The sequence below is a fragment of the Arvicola amphibius genome, chromosome 2 (assembly GCF_903992535.2).
Source record: "Arvicola amphibius chromosome 2, mArvAmp1.2, whole genome shotgun sequence".
Lineage (NCBI taxonomy): Eukaryota > Metazoa > Chordata > Mammalia > Rodentia > Cricetidae > Arvicola > Arvicola amphibius.
Genome location: NC_052048.2, coordinates 52,709,936 through 52,734,139, shown reverse-complemented (window position 1 = coordinate 52,734,139; position 24,204 = coordinate 52,709,936).

The window sequence follows — 24,204 nt, the reverse complement described above, 5'->3', positions numbered from 1 at the left end:
AAATGATTCTTAAATAAATGTTGACTAAAAATCACTTGGAACATTTGAAAACATAGTCTTATTCTCTGATCCTTAAATTATAACCCCCACTACAATTTCTTCATTTGAATCCATTGAGCTGCTGAAGTTGGCATCATTGGTTAAGAGGGTTAGTGATGGTGTGTGTGTGTGTGTGTGTGTGTGTGTGTGTGTGTGTGTATGTGGTGAGACTACTCCTGGGGAGTATGAACAAACATTTGCTCACCCCAGACAGTGAACTGACCACAGGGCAAGGTATAGATACCACCAAAGTCCAACTTGGTGAACCAGTCAATTGCTTCATTTTTTAAAAACTTTTAATGTATTATTTGTGGTTTACACATCATGCATTTTGATCACATACATTTCCCCATTCCTTCAGATCCACCCCTCTGCCATGACCCCCAAAATAAGATTTAAGAGAAAAGAAAATATAATAGATAAACAAAGAAAAAGAAAAATCCCATTGTGTCAGCTGTAGTGTGACACATGAGCCACACCATACACCCTTTAGTCCACTTGCCATTATGTGCAAGTACTCATTGCAAAGAGTCACTGCTCTGGTTCGCTGCCTCTGGTTTCTGCAGCACTATCAATACTGGGCCCTCACTGGGAATACTCATGGATATCCTGTTGTTCCTGGTGTCATGGAGATCCTGCAGTTTATGATCTGCAGGACCAATGCCTTCATTTGCTCTAGAAGATCATAGATGGGGTGATTTGGGGATGGGCCAACTCATAGCCCTGGTTCTGGGCCTGGGTGGTTGCAGGGTGGATCAGCCTGCCAGCGTCCCCCATCCTCACACCAGCTTTCCAGTACTGTCTGTCCCAGCTCTTTCACCCCATGCAACAGGGAGCAAAGGGTAGGGCTAGTTCCCCTGCTTTCTCATCCTCAGGGCCAACTCACCCACACTTACACCACCAGGGCCAGCTCTACTGTGCTGCCCAGGCAAGAGGTTGGGGCTTCTCTCCCTAGTGCTGTTGTTGGTAAGTGGCACAGACAGCTTTCCCACGCTCATGACCTCAGAGCCGCCTTTCCCACCTGCCACAGGTGGTGAGGGGGCCTCTCCCTTGCCTATGCCACCTTATGGCAGAAGAGGGACAGGGACAGATTTCTCATACTCATATTCTTAGGGCAGACTCACTCTGGGCAGGCTTGTGGGTCTCCTTCTCCTGCTCAGTCTTGAATCAGTGAGTTTAATTGGGGTTACTTACAGGAGCAGAAATGACTCAAAGACAGCTGTATCACCAAAGCCTACCATCATGGCTTCACAAGGGCTAGGAAAGTCTGCAATAATAAAAGATTGCTCAGCATTAGACATTTAGCAAACAGTAGAACAAGGTAATTTGCTTGTTCCTGGTTTACATCAACTTTAAATAGATGTTCCTAAAGCAAGTAGAAGATTTCCTATATGAATTAGGTAGTAGATGATACTGTGGAATCATTGTTAATTGTACAGAAGGGATAGGGGAAATTTAATTCTATTTTAGCATCTATACTTTAGATGTGATGTAATTTTTAAAGGTTATCTAGTGTACATGAGGAGAATGAGTTAGAATGGCTAGTTAGCTTTCCACTGCTGTAACATAACTGAATTCATAACTGATGGCAAGGAAAGGTCTGTTTAAACGCATGCTTTCAGAGGCCGCATCGTGGTCAGTCGCTCCTTCTTTGCGGACTCGTGGTGAGCCAGAGCACGACAGTGGAATGAACGGGCTGTGTTTTCTCTACAGAACCACTCAGTACGATAGATTTACCTCACTCACTGTAGCTTGTGCTGTCCAGAGACTTCACTGAGGGGAAACTCTGAGAATTTGCTTTTTCAAGCAAGATTCATGAGCTCTGAATTCTTTTTAGGCTTCCAAGAAGAAAAAGTGATTCTTTAATTGAGTCTACTTCATTAATTGTGGCATAATAGCTCCTCAGTTCCTTCAGAAGAAAACAGTGAGTGTGTGTGTGTGTGTGTGTGTGTGTGTGTGTGTGTGTGTGTGTTCCCCAGGTGGTTATGGGGGTAAAGGGACATGTGTACTAATTTAGACTAAATGAAATCAAATTAAGATTGTTTTTCTGATTAAAATTGGAAATGGCTGAAGGACTCATGCTAGTAACTGGAGGACGATCTCATTGAGCTTGTTTACTGTCATCTTCATCACTTATCGTTTCTGAAGGGGAAACATGAAATTGTCTCAGTTAATAAAGAAGCTAAGTTTCTACAGGGAAGGATGTGGCTTTAGCGAAGTTCTTTCCCTAACATCTGCTAATATTAATGGAATATTGCCTATTTAGTGACATTGGCCAGAAAAGTTAAGTCACTCAGAATCTCTTCAAGACTTCAATCCTTCAAAAGGCAAAGTGCAAGGGACTGGGGAGATGGCTCATTGGGTAAAGCACTTATTGTGCAAGGCTGGGGAATTGAATTTGAATCTACGGAGTCCACATAAAGACAAGAGCTGTGTATACATATACAATCCCGGTGCTTTTGTGGTTACATGGTGAGCGGGGCAAGAGAACCCCTGGAAGTTTACAGCCCCCCCCCAGCCTAGTATGTGTGGTGATGAATGACAAAAGAGAGATTATGTCTCATACTCGGTGAAAAATAATCGATGATACCCAAGATTGTCCTCTGGCCTCTGCATGGTACACATGTACACTCAAATACACACACACACACACACACACACACACACACACACACACACTGCAGACACACTGCATACACACACTGCACACACACACTGCACACATATACTGAACAAACATACATACTACATACACACTGAGTGCACGTACACACACACTGTACACACACACTGCTGAGGGATGATCTTTCTGCACTAGCGTGAATATATATGTGCTGTGAATATGTATTCTTCTCACCGGGGCAGGATAAGGTTAGGTGGAACAATTAGACTGAGAACTTGGATGAGGAGGTGTGGAGTCAGGGAGCTGTCAGCCACCTGCCAGAGGAGCAAGATGTATTAGAGCACAGGTAAAGCCATGAGACACATTGCAAAACACAGATGAATAGAAATGGGTTAATTTAGAAGTAAAAGCTAGCTAGTAATAAACTTGAGCTGTTTGGCCAAGCATTTGTAATTAATATTAAACCTCTGAGTGATCATTTAAAAGCAACTGAGGGATGGAGTAGGACAGAGAAACCCCCATTTACACACACAGTACACACACACATACACACACAAATATTTATACTCACAACTTTTAAACATGTACCTTCAAGTTTTATATTAGTCAGTTTTCTTGTTGCTTTGACTAGGTATTGGACAAGCAATTTAAGAGAAGAAGGGGGAGTATTTTGGCTCACAGTTCAAGGGACTCACCCCATCCATTGTGGAGGGGAAGGCATGTCAGCCGAGTGTGAGGCTGCTGGTCACAGTAATCAGAGAGCAGACAGGAAGCAGGTGGGCTTCTAAGCCTTAATTAAAGGTTGACCAGATAACTCACTTCCTTTGCAAGGCTCCACCTTCTAAAGGTTCCACAGCCTCCCCAACAGTGCCACCCACTGTGGATCAAGTGCTCCATGAGCCTATGAAGGACAATTTTCATTCAATCTAAAATTCTGTCTCTGTGAGTGTTCTGTTTTAGATTCTATTTGATTTTTGTATTTGTGCTTGATGTGTACTCTGATTTGAGTATGATTTATCACATCAAAGTCCAAGCTGAGGTTAGTTCCTTAAGACTACAGTCATTTGGAAGAAAGTTCAGTAGGTGTTTGGGTCATGAGAAAGGACTTAAACTTAAAACCTGATTTTTAGCTGGGCTGTGGTGGTACATGTCTTTAATCTCTGCACTTGGGAGACAGAGACAGGCAGAACTCTGTGAGTTTGAGGCCAAGCCTGGTGTACAAGAGTTAGTTCCAGGACAGCTAGGGCTGTTGTTATACAGAGAATCCCTGTCTCAAAACAAATAAACAGGCCGGGCGTTGGTGGCACACGCCTTTAATCCCAGCACTTGGGAGGCAGAGGCAGGCGGATCTCTGAGTTCGAGGCCAGCCTGGTCTACAAGAGCTAGTTCCAGGACAGGCTCTAGAAACTACAGGGAAACCCTGTCTCGAAAAACCAAAAAAACCCCAAACCTTATAAAGAATTACAGATATGCAATGAAGACAAATCCAGATGAGTCATAGTGTTAGATAAATGTATGTAGGCTTGGAAGAAGAAGAAAAAGAGTATGGAGAGTCATAAAATAAAGTTAATGCTTAAATAAACATAAAGTCTTTAAAGAGACAAAGTATAGATAATCATAGATTAAAAGAAGTAAAGAAAACTAAGCCAAGTAAAAATTGAAAATTCACAGAGAGTCTGGATTATGTATATTATTGTGTTATCTTTGAATTTTTTTGACTATGAAGGAGCTAAGTACAGAGAGACATTTCATTATATGGGCTGCTAAGCTAAACCAGCATGTATATTATAAAGGTATCGACTTCAGAATTTGGGTCTAAGGATATATTGCTTTGAAAAAGAGGTTCTTCTTGTGTTTTCACAGAGGATGAGAACCTGTGGATTGCTTCCAGACTTATATGATTTGATGCACCAAGATTCTCTGAAAGGCCACTGTGAATACACCCCCCAAAATAATTCACCCAATAAACACCTGGAAGAAGTTTGGAGGAGAACTACTCCCATATTCCCAAATATTGCCTATAATTTTTTTTACATTTAAAGGGGATATGTTATAGGGATTTGCATTGGTATGGATCTTGGTTTATTGGTACAAATTTAAGGTCAATTTTGTTATACTGTGTATATGTATTTCTGATCTTGATTAAGGTTTTGTGTTTGTGTAGCTCATTTAGAAATATAATGTATAATTAAAAAATATAGGTTAATAGATAATCATCTATAATAATCAAGCTCGTTAGATTTTTTTAGATGTACAGAGATATATTTCAGGTAGATAGGCATTCTTCAAACCTTTAAAGACTACAGAATATCGTATTTCAAATATTTAAGAATTTAGCACTTTTCATGACAGTGAGACACATCTGTTTCTGGCAGCACCAAGCTACTTCAAGAGGAAGATGGGCACTGAAGAAGTTCCTCATGGAGTCTGTTAGCCATTTGGGCAAGAAACTGCTCTTGCCTGGACTGCTTCATGAACTGGTCATGCAGGACCCACAGAGAAATGACTTTTGAACTTGCCTAAAGGTGAGATGATCCTTCGGGGTTCCTACTTCATGCAAGAATTGGCTAGACATTCTACAGGATGCAGAAGACAGTGACTGACAAACTGCCAATATATGTGGAACTGTCTTTGAAATATCCTGCTTTTGGAAAATTCTGCCACATACTTTGGGCCTGTAGGCTGAGAAGGGTTCCCCAATGATACAGAAGAACTTTGGGTGAGATGTTTCTGTCAATTCTAGTTTTCGAAGTTACTTAAAATGTACTTCCTGTTTACTTAGGTAGTATTATATCCTTCTGGAGTCTTTGATGGAGCTAAAGAATTTATTGTTATAGTTTTCCTTAGTTATGATAAAAGATTAAGTAGATATAAATATTATATCTGTAATTCTTGCTTGATAACTATTTTGTTATATGTAATTTTACTATGTTAAAGTTAAAGACTTCCTCTTTGTTTAAACAGAAAAGGGGAAATGGTGTGGGAGGTCCTTCTGTCTATGTGTTGCTTTTGTTGGTCAATGAATAAAGACATGGCTTGACCAGATATAGCATGGGAGGAAGAAGGCAGAGTTAGGGAGCCACCATGGAGCTGCCTCAGGAGATAGACGTGCTGAAACTTTGCTGATAGGCCACGACCTTGTGTGATATACAGATTAATACAAATGAGTTAAATTAATATGTAAGAGTTAGCCAATAAGAAGCTAGAGCTAATGGGCCACGCAGTGATTTAAATAATACAGTTTCTGTGTGATTATTTCAGGTCTAAGCTAGCCAGGCAGCTGGGAACCAACAAGCAGCCTCCCTTCTCCAACATAAATCCTAAACAACCATCTATTACAATTCAGATGCACCCTGTAAGAAATCATCTTGGACTTCCTCAGCCCAGTGTTTCTTCCCTCTGATCAATTATAAAGACATATATCCTCATCTTAAATTCCCTGTCACTGAGCTGATATCATCTTAGGCTGCTAATGATGTCAGAAAGCATGGTCAGTCCTGAGTTCATCCTCAGGATCTAGCATATGGGTAACATTTACAGTGACTAATTAGGACAGATAGTTGAACAATTAAGTCATCCACTTCACAAGACTGAGAGCGGCTTGATAGAAAGGGTCAGGTAGAGAATGAAGTTGTATTTGAACTTAACACTTATTATATGACAGATGCTTGCTTCTAAAGATGAAATTGAGACATGTACACAAAGATCTCAAGAAATTCCAACTAAAACCTCAGATTTAGAAAATCTATAGGTTAGTGGTTAATATTATAGATTAAGAATTTTAGATGATAGTTAATGCAATGTTTTATATTGATTATACACCAGAATATTATCAATTAAAAATCTTTAAAGAGGGGGTTTGGGGAGAAACACAAAGACCTGAGTTCAAATCCCTATGAAGTCAGTCTTGGCTGAGTGCCTATAACCATAGGCTTAGAAGATAAAAACAAGCAGATCCTAGGAATTCACTGGCCAATTAGCCTACACAGAAAGGTGAACTTCCACAGACACTGCCTCAAGACAGTAGGCAGGGAATAGTAGAAGATACCCAAATCCAAGACTCTGCTATGGCCTCTATGTATGTTTCAAGTGATCCATGCACTCACGTGCATGTACCCACCCACCCCTACACTCCACAAAAACCACATATGAGAGAGAGAGAGAGAGAGAGAGAGAGAGAGAGAGAGAGAGAGAGAGAGAGAGAGAGAGAGAGAGAGATTAAGGAGGTAGGCTGCTGGCATGTGCCTGCTATTACTGCATCCTATAGTTTCATCTGCTTGGGAATTTGAGGCAGGGAGGAGGGCTGCAAGTTTGACATAGCCAAGTAAGTCTTCCCTCTTCCACCTAAACATTTGTCGCTGCTGAATCTGGTGCTACAGTGAGGAACCATATCAGTAAAGGTCTTTAAAGACCACATTATATAAAATATTTTTCTTTTCTAAATTAACTTTGTTACCAATGCTATTCTTGTTTGTTTGTTGCAATGCTGGGAACTGAACCCAAAGTTCTTGAAACGAACTGTTTCTTAGTTAAAATGACGAGAACATTTTTGAGTCCATCTCTATTTTGCATTCTTCATTGAAATGGATTGAAGAATTGAGAATTAAGTTTCATCCTAACCAGATAGTGATGGAGCACACCTTTAATCCCAGCACTCTGGAGGCAGAGATAAACAGATTTCTGTGAATTTGAGGCCAGTCTAGTCTACAGTGTGAGTTCCAAGACAGCCAGAGCTGTTACACAGAGAATCTCTGTTTCAAAAAAACAAAAGCAAAAATAAGCAAACAAACAAAAGATTTCATTCTGTAGGATCATAATCCTCCATGTACAGATTTTTTAAACTGAACTTTTCAATAAATAAACATACAATCACAATGTGGTCTACTCTATGCCTGTGTGTGGCTATTAGCTTCACAACCTTTGTTCATTCATTCATTCATAGTGTACCCCCTGTGCTGCAAAAATGATACATAAAAAAAAGGCAGATAATGATATTGATGAGAATGGAAAGCTTATAATTCACAGACAAGAAGACATTTAGTTTGAGTTCCTTTTTTAAAAAACAAAAAAAAAGACAAAATAAAAAACGAAACAAAACAGGGTTTCTCTGTAGATTTGAAGACTGTCCTGGAACTAGCTCTTGTGGACCAGGCTGGCCTCAAACTCACAGAGATCGGCCTGCCTCTGCCTCCAGAGTGCTGGGATTAGAGTTGTGCGCCACCACTGTCCAGCTAAAATGTGTAGCTCAGGCTGACCTTGAACTCGTGATCCTCCTGCCTCTGCCTCCTTCAGCATATCCTACTGGCATGCACCATCACAACTGGCTTGCTTTTTGAAGAACGTATGATACAGCTAAAATCATATGCTCTTGTTTTCAGAAAAACATAAATGTCACAGCATCCTAAGCAGAGAATATTGGAAGGGGTAGAAAAACACTATCAGGAGCACTGGCATTGTGTCAAGATATTCTCCCCTGACAATGCAGGGTGGATCCAATGGAAGTCATGGGATTTAGAAGCATATAAATTGTTATGTATTTCTCCAACACAATGACCTTATTAGAGAGCCAACAAGGGAGGGTGTTCCAGGCTAGAGGAAAATAATGCAGTGGGCCCAAGAAGGATGTGTTGGCTTGGTGATATGAATAATATAATAGTTTAAACATGTTCCCCAGAGCTGAGCACCTGACAAGCAGCCGTGCTCCGTCAGCGCAGAGGCAGGTATGAGCCAAGGAAGACATTCTGAGGAGTTGGCAGAATCCCTCTGGGGAAATTCTGATCAAAGGAATGATTAAATGGACTGCCAAGGGTCAAACTTTTAAAAATCACCCAATTCAGACATTTTTGTACAAGGAAATGTTAGCAATTAAATATGTATTTGCCTAGCTCAGTAGGAATAATTCCCTCTTAACCTTCTACACTCAGCATTCAGGCTGTTTGAAGTCATAGGATGTCACTAAGAATAAACTTCATGGAGGTCTCATGAGCAAGCCTCCCTTCCCGTCATGTACTGCAGCAGTTGGGACAGAAACGAGGCAGAGTACAGTCTCACACCCGCTGTACAATCCGTGCTCAGCACTCGTGCATGAGAGCAAAGCTGACCTGAGCATAGCTTTCACATCATTTGGCCTAATGCCCTGCATTTTGAAGCAGGAAATTTGAGAGCAAGAAGCCAATCATGTTATCCTAGTTTCTAGGGTAAAGCTCCAGCAACCTCAACAGGCTAGACTTGGCCACCTGTCCCCTGTGTTAATTATTTTGTATTGTAACTATTTGTAGGGGCAAAGAACAGAGAAAGAGAGTCATTCAATGTAATCACATTGAGGAGGTGAGCAGATAAAGGGGTCCAGCCACTTTCAAACCCATCTTCGGGGGTTTATGCTTAAGTAGATGTAAAAGGCATGCATATCTGAGCAGCTCTGGTCAATGTGTGGTTCTACCCAATGTCTACTCATCACTGACTCAGTCCTGTCTCTCCTGCAAGAGTCAACATATCTGATACAGTGATATGTTGTTGGAAATGTGTGGCATCCCTTGGGAGGCAAGCTCCTCTGAGGCACAAAATTTTAGCTTTTCCCTTCCACCCAGCATGGAATTCCCAAGGAAATTTTATTTTTATTTTTTGGTCTCTACGATTTCCCTTTACTTGTGGGCACTGGTTTCTCATCACATCTTACCTTTCCCAAATCAAGATCAGAAGCTGAGGGCCAGTAACTGAAGATTCATACAGCTCTTAAAGCCCTGTCTCGAACCCCAAGTAGCCACCCTGCCTTCCTAGCTGACTGACCTTGTTTGAGCCCCTTCAATCTCAGAACATTTCCAGTAGAAGGGAAAGTATTGGATTCTCTTATCAGTAGCTTCACGTTGTGAGTGCCAGGATCATAACAATGCATGGGTTCAGATCATGAGGTTGTGTTTTGTTCATCATTCTTCTCCTATTGCAGTGCTAACCCTGGGTGCAGTGTGGAAGGCAGATGGATACAGAAGTTTCTGCCAGGTGAGACAAGAGCTTCCAATCTGGTGACAGCCGGAAGGAGGCCAGACTCTGCTGGGAACTCCACCCTGCTCACACTGACCACAGAAAATGGGGCAAGGATTAAAGCAGGCAAAGTAAGAAGGACTAGATATATTCCATGCTAAAATATTGGAATTTTTCTTTTTCAGTAATGTGAAGCCACTGATTGCATTGGATTCACATGAGGATAAGAGGTGGCACCAAATTTCTCCCAAAGGCAGAGGTGGCTAGTTTATCTCAGAAAAGAGAACTCCATAGCTCATCAGCTTGGTGAATCAGGCAAGGATGAGGCTTGATTATGAGAGCTCTGCAATCCACGCTTCCATCATGCCAGCCACCAAGAGGTGCTGCACACTGATTCTCAAGAAGCTGTCCCCACTGGCCCTGGTATATAATCACAATGATTACAGTCCATCAGTTGCTCAAGGACAAGCCTAGTAACCTTGAGTTACTGGGTTTCTACACCAGGGCCCAGCTGACATCTGAAGAGAAGTAACTGTCAAGGACAGAAACATAATCCTAATAAAAGTCACCTCTTGGAGAATGCTGACCAGGTCCAAGGAAACAAGCTTAACATTTTTCAGAAATTAGCACATGTAAACCTCAAGGAGCTCTTAGGAGACAGAGCCAACACTGTTCTAGTTTAGATGGTAGGCAAGGGAGATCAAAAACCAGGCAAGGAAAACTGTTTGTTCAACTCAGTTTTGTAACTTTCTGGCTAGACGTCCCTAAAGAGTGATTAGCCTCTTCTGGACCTCAATTCTCTCACTTACAGAATGGAAAGAATGCAGTGTCTGCCCCAAGGAGTGGCTAAGGGACACAATTCACGCACCAACTCCAAACCTCAGCCATATGCTATATGCTAGATTTTAGTAGCAATGCCCTCAGTCAATGAGTGATAACGACTCTGAGGTCAAAATGACTTAGCTTCAATTCATTCCTATCCAACTCAATTTATTTTAGCTACTGATTCTTAGGTATCCAATATGCTACACGTTCTAAGGACATTTAGATAAACTCAATGACTTGCGCATTTCTCATTAAACTCCCTAACTTACCCGTCACTGAAACCCACTGTCTTTCATTGAGGCAAACAGCTGATAGCGCCAGCATCCTACTTATCCCTTGGTGACATCTACAGTCCCCAAAATATCCTTGTTTCCTCGCTGCAGTTTCTCTTCATCAGCATCCTCCTCATGAGCAATGCCCGCTTCCCATTCCTCCTCTTTCTATCTTTGGAATCACACCCAGGATGCCATGGCTGTCTAGGAGAGCCTTTCATAGCCCTGGTACAAACCCCTTGAACTAGAAACCAGTGACCCTTGTGATTCTCATTCCAAGGAGTGCAGCCTTTTGAAAGCTCGAAGATGGAAGAGCTGGGACTGTGGTTATCCATGAGGGAATGGGAGTAGATGGCAGCTAAAAATGAGCCTGAGCATTGCCGGACACCCTCACTCTCGGCCCTGATAACTCAGGACAAGATGTGCTGTGAAACACCCCCAGAGACCGATAGCAGAGCTGTTCAGTGGGCTCTCTAGCTAAAAGCCTTCCACTTGAGTGTTCTGGTTTGTCCAAGTTTGTTTAAGATGCATAATTCATAAAGGGTACATAGCACTACCCTTGAATAACTTTTCATTCTCCACCTGCTCAGAGGATTAGCTGGAGGGACTGAAAGTCACAATAAGATCACTCTGGAGAGCTGGCATTAGCACATGTATGGTCTCCACAGGGTCCCCGGCTGCTCATCTCTGCGTTGTCTTAGCTTCCTGCGATCCCCATCAGACACTTTTAAATGTGTATATTCTCTGGCAGTTAATGTTCTTTATTCCTTGCACATAGCTTAAAAGCGCCTAAGACAACAAGGACAGCTCGGGATCCATGGCTTGTTCACAGCTCGGGACTCATGGCTTGTTCTCAAACTAACTCTTCTTGCAGGGGCACAGAAACTAACTCCCTACAATGCTCTCTTTTTCGTGAAAGAGGCAAGGGCTTCTAAAGATAGGACATCAATTCAGCACTGCTCATAAGTACCTCTATATGGGTTGACACAAGCAAGAAAACTTTCTGCTTCGAATCCATGAGGTTAGCCTGGGTTATTTGTCATCCCCATCCCCATGATGACATAATAGTCAATTTACAGTGATTTGTGGTGCTCCTGGTAGGACTGGTAAGGAACAGCAGCACAGTGGGGGTGACTGGGGCAAAGCACTCTCGAAGCTCTAGCGTGCCCCAAACATCCTTCCCTTGGTGCACATTGGTGATTTTTCCCAGTGTGACAATAATAGCCCTCTTAAAACAATCCATCAATTGCACCTGGAAGATGAACATGAATTCCTAACCTTGTAAACCTTTATATTCTCCTCAGCCACTGGCTCTTTCTACTGCCCAACTGTGGTAGTTTTTCTGCTTGCTCATTTTATTTTAACATAGAATGGAGGCCTGGTCTTCATCCCCTGGTCAAACATTTAAAAATGTAATTGGCAATGACAAAAAGGTAGCATTACATGATTCATGATCACCTACTGTGTGTCCATTAACTGAAAGAGCTGAATGCAGTATCTATCTAGAAGTTTCCTAAGACAACCCTGTGACTAGGCACCACTACCACCATCACCATGGCCACTGTCATCATGATCATGATCATGATCATCATCATCATGATCATCATCATCATCATCATCATCATCATCATTATCATCATCATCATGATCATGATCATCATGATCATCATCATCATCATTATCTTTCAGATAAGGAAATTAAAGAGTCATGAGGATAAGTAATATACAAGAAGCTGGTAAACTACAGAAAGAATTTGCTGCAGATTTGACACCCCATCAATCCAAGCTGGACCTTCAGTAGATCTGCAACCCCATCTATGCAGGCCAGACTTTCAGCATGTCTGGGACTAAGTCTATGTAGACCAGACCTTCAGCAGGTCTGAGACACTGTCTATGCAGACCAGACCTTCAGCAGGTCTGACACCTCATCCATGCAAACTAGACCCTCATCCACCTAGAGGGCTCTTAAGAAAAAAAGAAATCTTAACCAAAATGCAAGTAGCAGAAAACACTTCAAAGGAGACACCTTGAAGTGGAGGTTTTAGTTACTGACCAGAGGCAAGTCACCAAATAGCTTGGACACCAGTGGCTTCTTATTTGACTCTAATCTCTACAATCTAAGCAACTTCTGGTCGACAGATGAAGCCTGCAAGGATTTACTTGTAATAGTGGCTTGACCTCCATCGATGCCTGATCTGTGCTGGGCCTCAGCCTTAAAGGAACACACAAAAGGAGTTATTTTGCCTCTTATCAACCAAGTAGAGACTCTCTCTCTCTGTGTGTGTCTCTCTCTCCCCTCCCTGTTTGTGTGTTTGTGTGTGTGTGTGTATGTGTGTGTGTGTGTGTGTGTGTGTGTGTGTGTGTGTTTGCCTGTTTTCTGGTGGACTAGGTTTTTACCCAGTTACTCTGAGTTGCTTTTCTTCCTGTACAGCTGCCACTTACTGTGTCCTTGCTCGTTGACAGGCTGTCTGCACTTAGAAACACATTGTACATGTTGTCTTATTTGATCCTTAAGGCATCCCTGAGAGACGTATTCCCTTATTGCTACCGCTTTTGCACTTTTCAAGACCCTGTGTTCATTTTTCCAAGATTTGTTTTTCAAATCTCATAAATTCTAAACGTGTGCTTACTTGTGTGAGCTGAGCAATGACCTCCCGTCTCTCATGACTCCCACAGAGAGCAAAGTGAGAGGAGAATCAGCCAAGAACAAATCTTTGTGGTCCCACGGATATTTAGGCTAGCTTCACCGAATTACATCATGTAGAAAATGATTACAAACTTTGAGATTCTATTTCTGTTTGGGAGTATGTGCTCAGTCCAAACTGACCCGATTATAGCCTCATCCTTTTTTTCTGAATATTTTGGGAACACAGTGATCACAGGCTCTAAGATAAACTCCACTTCAGTCAGTAGACACTTTGCTCCTCCTCAACATCTTGTTCTTCAGCTTTCTCATCTGTGAAGTGGGATTGTTCTGATGGCCATTGCAATAGTGCTGTGTATATATGTGCTTGTGTGTTATAGGTGTGTGCACATTGGTAGAGGCCAGAGGTCAAGGCTGGGGATCCTCCTTAATCACTTACTGTCTTATTTTTCGACACAGGGTCTCTCATGAATCTGGAGTTCACCAATCTGGCTAGACTCGCTAGCCAGTAATCCCTAAGAACCCTCTTGGGTCTGCCTTCCCAATCTGAGATTATAAACATGCTCTGTACCTGACTTTTATGTGGTGCTGGGGATTGAAGCCAGGCGCCCATGCTTGCCCCATGAGAACATTCCCAACTGAGCTATTTTCTTTAGGCCCTGTTGAAATACTTGGAGTGCTTTTTCTGTGTTTCTTATTTGCTATCCCTACTGAAATCCCACAAAGGTGATACCATTAAGGCCTGTGTTCTGTAAATGAAGGAAGAAAGAGAACTGTGATGGTTACAGCTAGGGTCAGTCCAAACTGAAAACTGAGGGTCTGGGAACCCAAGTCCAGTCTCTTTCGTTCATAACCTGCATCCTACTCAGAATCACGTGGTGCATTGGTCCCAATGCATAAACAGACTCAATCCAAGATCTTTATCACATATGTACGATTTCAATAAAGGTAAGGGCTTGTCACCAAGTTTGCAAGCCTCACAGAAACAAACACGAATTCAAATGAAGAAGCAGGCTGGCTAGTGTTCAAAGCTGTGGCTTTCCTAGTGCACAGAAATGGGTTTAAATGAGTGTCCCTCTTGCTGCACCTTACAAGTAAACTAACTGAAATTCAGACTCATACATCACTTAGTTTGGACCATTTCCTCCAAGCTTGGGAGTCTGACCTCTGCCTGGTGCTTTATGTTCAAAAGAGGCGCAATTTTACCTTCAGGAAGAAATATGGTTTTTGATACTGGGCCTCTCTGCAAATAACTGGTATTTAATCTAATCCCACTGAGATACCTTCCCACGAAGATAAGCCTAGTGACATCATATGTGTGAATCACGAGTATTTACGTGTTTTTCTGTAGGGACCACCCTCGCACTGGTCTGGGCTAGGTTGACTGGCAAGCAAGCTCATGGAAATGTCTTTCTCAGCCTCCCAGTGCTGGGATTATAAATGCATGACTCCACACCTAGCTTTTTAAATGTGGGCTCTAGGGGATTGAACTCAGGTCCTTATGCATACAGGGTTAGTAAGCACTTTACCTATTGAAGCACCACCACATCTTTGCCAAGCTGATTATTTTAATGAAAACCAGCACATAGCAAATTAGTAAGAACAACAATAATAGCTAAATTGAATCACACCCTGATTAAAAGCCTCCTTCAATATAGTAAGTAGTTTCTCAATATTTCATCAATTAATGATTTAATATCTCCTGGTAAAATATGGGAAAGCTGGCCCTCTACCTATGCATCCTTAAAGATAATACTAAAGCTAAACGTTCAAGGTCATCCAAAGTGGCCCAGCATTCCTGCCTGCTCCACAGAGGCAATATTCATCAGGAATGACAGGTAATAGTTAAAATTCATTTTTTGCCCTTTCCCTTTGTTAAAGCATTTCATATGTGACCTCTTTCCTCGAACTGGTATTGGGTGGTGGCATTTATGTGCTGTAAATTATATGTCTATTTGGAGTTTGACACCCCCCGCACCTTAGAAGCAGGCAGTATCATTTAAATGTACAAATTAGGCTCTGTCCAAATGGGATGCTCTCAGGTCTTAGTGATCTTCCGTGACTCTCTCTCTCTCCATATATGTATGTATGTACACACCACACACACACACACACACACACACACACACACACACACACGTATTTGAGAAAAGTCAGGTGATCTGATAAAAGAATTATGGTTCACAGTTTTGCAGTTTCTAGTCCATGATTGCATGATTGCTTGGCCCCATGGCTCTGGAGCTGTGGCAGCACACAATAGTGGGAGTCTGTGGTGAGACCAAGGGTTTACTTATTGGCCAACAAACAAGCAAATGATTAAGAAAGTATCATAGTGGGTTCCACAATCCCATTTAAGGGTCTGGCACACTTGACGTATGTCAGCCAGGCCCTATCACCCACTGCCAACAGCTCCCTCCAGAAGACCTGGCTCCCAGCACAAGGGCCCCTGGAGGACATGCGACAGGTGTGCAACCCTCCTTTTTAAGACCTGTTCCATCTAACTGGGTTTGTATTCATTACAACTAGAAAAGCCTGAGTAGTACACAGTCTAGACAAATTCATGGACAGTTAACACAAAATGAAAACAAGCAGAACTCCCCAAAATTTGCTCAAGGGAAAACAGTTGCCTTGTTTTGTCTTTAACTTCAGATTTTTAAATGTTTGATCGGAAACCAAAATGCCATAATCTATAACACAAAAGGTAAGACAAAGATTTTGGGTTTGTTATCTTTCTCTAAGACAAAAAAAAAACTGAATACAGGTTCCTTTGCTTGGGAGGTGACACTATAAATTCCTGGTACACAGTCACACATAAAATGCTAAGCTCTGCCACTGGCTAACTACGGCTTGGGGCTTAATCTGCCTAAGCTTTCTTGCCCTCATCTCCATCAGGGAAATGTTACCCATGCAATTAAACTGTTAGCTGTGATTTGTCGCATAAATATGTGACCATGATATGCAATAAGATTACACTGTACTTATCATCACGGTTATTATTGTGCCCACCATTATTCCTTGCAGCATTTAGACACGTGGCACCATTTGTATTGCTGTAACATGACACAAGCACACTAGGAGGTAGGTATTTATCTGAGTATTTTATCCACTAACTCATTTGATTCTCATTACTGTACCCATTGTATCGATCATGACTCTGAAGATTGTTTAGTGTTTAGTCAACATCACACATTTAGAATATGGCTAAGCCATCATGTGAACCCACCTAAGTAACCAGACCAGAGTTTTCCCTTTACAAACAGGGAAGGAAGGGAGAATGGGCAAATATAGAAGCCAGGAGACTAAAGGATCTCTTGCACATCACAACTGCTCCCAGGCATAAGCTGTGGAAAGGAAGCATCATGCCAGTCACTCTGTTATGAGCATCTTTTGTGTGTATAAATCCCAGGGGCAAAAATTTTGCTTTGGATCTATCCTGCCCACTCATCTCAACCCTAAAGCAAACCTGAGCTGAGAGAAAAATGAAATCAGCTCTTTGAGATCACAGCATCAACTTTCCACCAGCACTGCTACTGGAGGTCAGTATTGCGGAGCCTTGGGAAGTCCTGACCCATCGTGGGCCCCTTGGAGGACACAGGCTGTGGAATGAGCTCAGGGTTTCAGAGCATGAACCGATGTGAACTGATGGTTTCTCCTTACCAAGTGCTCCTCCTTGTCATCTGCTCCCTCCATCCTGCATTTCCTCAAGAACCTATTCAGCTGTACTGTATCCCCCCTTCCTTTGAACTGCCCTCCAATGGACCCTTACTAGATTCTGAATACTGTGGGTACTCCAATTTAAACATGCATACCTGAAGATTTAAATCTAGTATCCAGCCACATGTGAGGGAGAACAGGCAGCATTTGTCTTTCTTGGTCTGGGTTACCTCACTATGATTATTTCCAACTCCATCTATTTACATGAAATGTTCATAGTTTCATTTTTCTTTATAGCTAAATATCATTTTGTTGACATGTGCACCACCTATTATCCATTCAGAAAATGGATATCTGGGCTCCTTCCGTTACTATCGTGCCGAATGCTGCAATGAGAAGGGATGAGCAAGTATATCTGTAGTAGGATATACAGAGATTTGGGACTATGCCCAGGAGCAAGATAGCTTGGTCATGGGGCAGATCTATTTCCACACTGATTTCCACAGTGGCTGCCCAGTTTCCATTCCCACCACCAAGGAATACATTTTCTGCTTCCCCCATATCTAAGACAGCATTTGTTGTCTTAAAAATAACCTTAGCCAGTCTCACTGGAATGAAAAAACTCTCAAAGGAGTCTTAGTTTGCATCTTTTCGATGTTTAAGGAGGTGAACAATTTTTAAAGATACTTTTTCAGCCATTTGTAATTCTTTTTTCCTTTTCTTCTTCTTCTTCTTCTTCTTCTTCTTCTTCTTCTTCTTCTTCTTCTTCTTCTTCTTCTTCTTCTTCTTCTTCTTCTTCTTCTTCTTCTTACAAATTTTCACCTCCTCCCATTTCCCTCCCCCTCCCCCGTTTCCCCTTCCCCTCCCTTTCCAGTCCAAAGAGCAGTCAGGGTTCCCTGCCCTGTGGGAAGTCCAAGGTCCTCCCCTCTCCATCCAGGTCTAGGAAGGTGAGCATCCAAACAGACTAGGTTCCCACAAAGCCAGTACATACAGTAGCATCAAAACCCAGTGCCATTGCCCTTGGCTTTTCAGTCAGCCCTCTATGTAAGCCACGTTCAGAGAGTCCGGTTTGATCACATGCTCCATCAGACCCAGTCCAGCTGGCTTTGGTGAGTCCCATTAGATTGGCCCTACCATCACAGTGGGTGGGCACACCCCTCGCGGTCCTGACTTCCTTGCTCATGTTCTCTCTCTTTCTGCTCCTCATTTGGACCTTGGGAGCTCAGTCCAGTGCTCCAATGTGGGTCTCTGTCTCTATCTCCATCCATCGCCAGATGAAGCTTCTATGGTGATATGCAAGATATTCATCAGAGTGACTATAGTATAGGGCCAGTTCAGGCACCCTCTCCTCAGCTGCTCGAGGAACAAGCTGGAACATCTCCTTGGACACCTGGGAACACCTCTAGAGTCCAGTCTCTTGCCAACCCTCAAATGGTTCCCTTAATTAAGATATATACTTCCCTGCTCCCATATCTACTCCTCCTCCATCCCAACTGTCCCATTCCCCCAAGTTCTCCCCATCCTCCCCTTCTCACTTCTCTCTCCCTATCTCCCCTTACCCTCATTCCACCCCCACCCCCTAGCGCTCCATTTTGCCTGGAAATCTTGTCTACTTCCAATATCCAGGAGGATAACTACATGGTTTTCTTTGGGTTCACCTTCCTATCTAGCTTCTCTAGGATCATGAAATATAGGCTCAATTCTATGGCTAGAAGCCACTAATGAGTGGGTACATACCATATTCATGTTTTTGTGTCTTTTTTACCTCACTCGGGATGGTGTTCTCTATTTCCATCCACTTGCATGCAAAATTCAAGATGTCATTGTTTTTTTACCGCTGAGTAGTACTCTAATGCATATATATGCCACACTTTCTTTATCCATTCTTCCATTGAGGGGCATCTAGGTTGTTTCCAGGTTCTGGCTATTACAAATAATGGTGCTATGAACATAGTTGAACAAATGCTTTTGTAGTATGATAGGTATATTCCCAGGAGTGGTATTGCTGGATCCTGGGGTAGGTTGATCCCGAATTTCCTGAGAAACCACCACACTGATTTCCAAAGTGGTTGCACAAGTTTGCATTCCCACCAGCAATGGATGAGTGTACCCCTTACTCCGCAACCTCTCCAGCAAAGGCTATCATTGGTGTTTTTGATTTTAGCCAATCTGACAGGTGTAAGATGATATCTCAACGTTGTTTTGATTTGTATTTCCCTGATTGCTAAGGAGGTTGAGCATGACATTAAGTGTCTTTTGGCCATTTGGACTTCTTCAGTTGAGAATTCTCTGTTCAGATCAGTACCCCATTTTTTAATTGGGTTAATTAGCATTTTGAAGTCTAGTTTCTTGAGTTCTTTATATATTTTGGAGATCAGACCTTTGTCCATTGTGGGGTTGGTAAAGATCCTCTCCCAATCAGTAGGCTGCCTTTTTGTCTTAGTGACAGTGTCCTTTGCTTTACAGTTTTAGGAGGTCCCATTTATTCAATGTTGCCCTTATTGTCTGTGCTACAGGGGTTATACGTAGGAAGTGGTCTCCTGTGCCCATCTGTTGTAGACTATTTCCCACTTTCTCTTCTATCAGGTTCAGTGTGTTTAGATTGATATTGAGATCTTTAACCTATTTGGACTTGAGTTTTATGCATGGTGATAGATATGGATCTATTTTCATTCTTCTACAGGTTGACAACCAGTTTTGCCAGCACCATTTGTTGAAGATGCTTTCCTTCTTCCGTTGTATACTTTTAGCTCCTTTGTCAAAAATCAGGTGTTCATAGGTTTCTGGGTTAATATCCAGGTCTTCTATACAATTCCACTGGTCGACTTCTCTGTTTTTATGCCAATACCCAGCTGTTTTCAATACTGTAGCTCTGTAATAGAGTTTGAAGTCAGGGATGGTAATGCCTCCAGAAGTTCCTTTATTGTATAAGATTGTTTTGGCTATTCTGGTTTTTTTTTGTTGTTGTTTTTCCAAATAAAGTTGATTATTGTTCTCTCAAGCTCTGTGAAGAATTTTGTTGGGATTTTAATGGAGATTTCGTTGAAGTTATAGATTGCCTTTGGTAGAATTGCCATTTTTATGATCTTACCCATCCAAAGAGCATGGGAGGTCTTTCCATTTTCTGGTGTCTTCTTCAATATCTTTTTTCAAAGACTTAAAGTTCTTGTCAAATAGATCTTTCACTTCCTTGGTTAGAGTTACCCCAAGATACTTTATGTTATTTGTGGCTATCGTAAAAGGTGAAGTTTCTCTGAATTCCCTCTCTGCTTCCTTATCCTTTGTGTCTAGGTGGGCTACTGATTTTTTTGAGTTGATCTTGTAGTCTGCCATTTCACTGAAGGTATTTATCAGCTGTAGGAGTTCTTTGGTAGAGGTTTGGGGGTGACTAATGTACACTATCATATCATCTGCAAATAATGAAAGTTTGACTTCTTCCTTTCCGATTCGAATGCCCTTGATCTCCTGATGTTGTCTTATTGCTATTGCTAGAACTCCAAGAACTATGTTGAAGAGATATGGGGAGAATGGACAGCCTTGTCTTGTTCCTGAATTTAGTGGAATGGCTTTGAGTTTCTCTCCATTTAATTTGATATTAACTGTTGGCTTGCTATATATCGCTTTTATTATATTTAGGTATGATCCTTGTATCCCTAACCTCATTTTGGAGAACGCTGCTTAGTTCCATGCTCTAATTTTTAATTGAGTTGTTTGTTTTCTTGGTTCTTTGTGTATTATAGACATTAACCCACTGTCAGATGTATAATTGGTAAAGATTTCTTTTCCATCCTGAAAGCTGCCTCTTCACTTTAATAATGTGGCCTTTGTCCTCAGAAGATTTTTAGCTTGCTGGGGTCCCATTTGTCAATTGTAGATCTAACTCCTGCACTATCAGGGTCCTATTCAGAAAGCCCTTTTCTGCACCTATAATTTGAAATGTAGTCCTTACTCTCTCCTCAAGGTTTGATGTAGCTGGTATTAAAGAAATGGCTGGTGAATGAGTGAAGGAATAAGAGAATGAATGAATGAGGTAGAATATGATGTCCCTTAAGTGTTGAGAATTTAAGAAGCATGCTTACCTTTAATGTTTGGAACCCAGTGCACGAGTTCAGATGACTGTCATCTGTGACTCCATCCTACTATGTTGTCAGAGTCTTGCTTATATGGACCTCAGCCTGAATATCCATGCCCTGCCAAATACCACCTCTGGGCCACAGTGATCCTCAGAAATGGGATAGCTGGGTCCTTTGGTAGATCTATTTCTATGTTTGAAGGTCCTCCAGAGGCCCTTATACTGGGGCCTGGACCTTTAGGATGGAGATGTTGGGAGTGGGTGCAGTCTTTAAGCAGTAGGGCCTGGTGGAGATCTTTATGCTGTGCATGCCATGTCGTTAAAGGTGATTGTGGGACCTACAATACTTTCTTCGTCCTTTTTTTCTTGACCAAAAGGGAAGATTCATCATTTCAGGTTTTACATTGAAGTCCTTGATCCACTTGTGCAACATAAGTGTGGTAGTTTGAATGTAACTGACTCCATAAGATCATAGGGTTGGCACTATTGGGAGGTGTGGCCTTGTGGAAGTAGGTGTGACCTTGGTGTAGAAAATGTGTTACTGTGGAGGCAGACTTTGAAGTCTCTTTAGCTTAAGCTTTGCTCAGTGTCATGAGGAACTTCTTGTTGCCTTCTGATCAAGTTGTAGCCAGCATCATGTCTGCCCATATACCACCATGCCCTCCACCATGATGATAATGACTGGCTCTCTGAACTGTAAGCCAGCCACCACAGTTAAAAATGGTTTTCTTTATGAGAGTTGCTGTGGGGCATGATCTCTTCACAGCAATAGAAATCCTAACTAAGCCAGTCACAGATAAACCATAGATAAGGATTTAGTTTCATTCTTTTACACGTAGCTATCTAGTTTGACCAGCACCATTTGTTGAAGATTTTACCTCTTTTTCAGTGTGTATTTTTCGTTTCTTTGCCAAAATCAGGAGAGTATAGGTGAGTATACTTATATCTGGGTCTTCAATTTTATTCCATTGGTCACTGTATTTGTTTATAGTTTTGTAGTATGTGTTGAAATCCTATATGGTGATCCCTATAGTTTTTTCATTGTTCAAGATTTTTTTTATGTGGCTGTAATCATTCTTTTGAATTCTTTGTTTTGTAACTCTTCTAGGTAATTCCTATTAGGGAACATTATTATGTATGTAGGAGACATACTGTCTTGACTCCTTTGTTTCTGGGCTGGGACTTGAACATCTAGAGTAGTTTGTTATTGCTTGAGGTTCCCCCCCCACAAGTTGCCTTTCTTCTTTAGTGGAGGTGTTTATGATCAGGAGAGGACTAAGTTATAGCAGGGTTGAGATGTCATTTTCTTCAGTGAGGTTGGTACAGAAAGTTCTGGAGTGGAGCGTCTAGAAAGGTCTAAGCAAGGGAATCTGGGGTCTTCTGTGAGGCCATGGAAATTTGGTGGAACAAGGTTTCTGGAAGTTATAGGGAAACTTGGTACAGGAGGCCATGGGCAGCCTCCTGGGAGATGTAAAGTTGATCTTGATGGTCTACTTGGTAGGATTTACTATCACCATGGGAATGCACTACTAGGCTCATCTATAAATGTGTTTCCAGAAAGGTTTAACTGGGTGGAGAGAGGGGTATAGACCTGCCTTAAATGTGGGTCCCAGACTGAATAAAAAGTAGAGGTATGCCAAGGCAGCATTTATCTCTCCCTGCTTCCTGACTGCAGATGCCATGGGACCAACCACCTCAGGCTCCTGCTGCCATTCTTTCCTCACCATGATGGACTGTGTTCTCAAGCAGATCTTTCTTTCTCCAAGCTGTGTTTCAAAGGCATTTTTTTCCAGTGACAAGAAAAGTAACTAATACAGTGGGCAGCATGCTATAGGACACAGACTATAGTGCTCTCTAGGCCTGGCATGCTGCTGTCACATTCAAGAGGATGAACATTGCTCAGTATTACCTACGTGTAGATGGAAGTTTCTGTCCCTCCTGGTCCCACAGCCATTCAGTCCCAAAGAAACACACAGAGGCTTATCGTAATTATAAATTGTTTGGCCCATTAGTTCAGGTTTATTATTAATTAGCTCTTACAACTTAAATTAACCCATAATTCTTGTCTATGTTTAGGCATGTGGTTTGGTACCTTCTTTCAGTGAGACATTCTCATTTTGCTTACTCTGCATCTGGCTGGTGACTGTGTCTCTCCTTTCCTCTTCTCAGAATTCTCTTAGTCTGGTTACCCCGCCTATACTTTCTGCCTGGCTATTGGCCAATCTATGTTTTATTAAACCAATATGAGTGACAAATCTTTACAGAGTATAAAAGCATTATCCCACAGCAGCTACAGTCATGTATGTCCTGAGGATGCCTGGGAGTTGGGCTATCCAGGTTGCTCAGTAACCGTAGAAGACTGAAACCCAGAATGGAACATCTTCTTCCCTCCTCTCTATCTTTTCAGGATCACTCCAGTCCTCTGCTTTGATAACATTTCACATTCTGCCAGACAGTTGGGAGAAATGTCTACAGGATTCAGCAAGCATATCACAAGAGGCAGTGAGCAGAACTTATTGGAGCTGAGAAAAAATAAAGTGTTAACAGAAACGTTCATGTATCTGAAGCTTCTGGGTCATACAAAATATTTAGCACTGTGAGCCAGTGAGATGTTTCAGCTGATAAAAGTGATTGTTGTTATAAGCCTGGTGCCCAAAGCTTGATCTTCAGGTCCTAACTCAAGCAAATTGTCACCTGGCCTCTACATATGATTGGGTGGCATTTATAGGCCCACACACATACACATGATAAATAAATGTTAAAAAATTAGCACTCTATGACACTTAATTCTTTTGAGTATACCTCTGTTTATTCTGCCTTTTTTTTTTAAAGTAATAGAGATTCCTGGTAGCTATGTGGATTGTGTGTTCATCCCTTCCTTCCTCTGGCACCATTACACTTAAATCTTGCAAGTGTGTATGAGAGATGATGTATACAACTGATATTCAAGGAAAGAGCCCTATAAATTTCACAAAACCAAAAGTTTCATTCAGTATATGTTCTGCCCGTACCATGCTTTATACATAGGAGACATCGCCAAATATCTAGTGAATGAGTGAAAGAATGAGTCAACGAATTCTGCTTGGCTATGCTATGG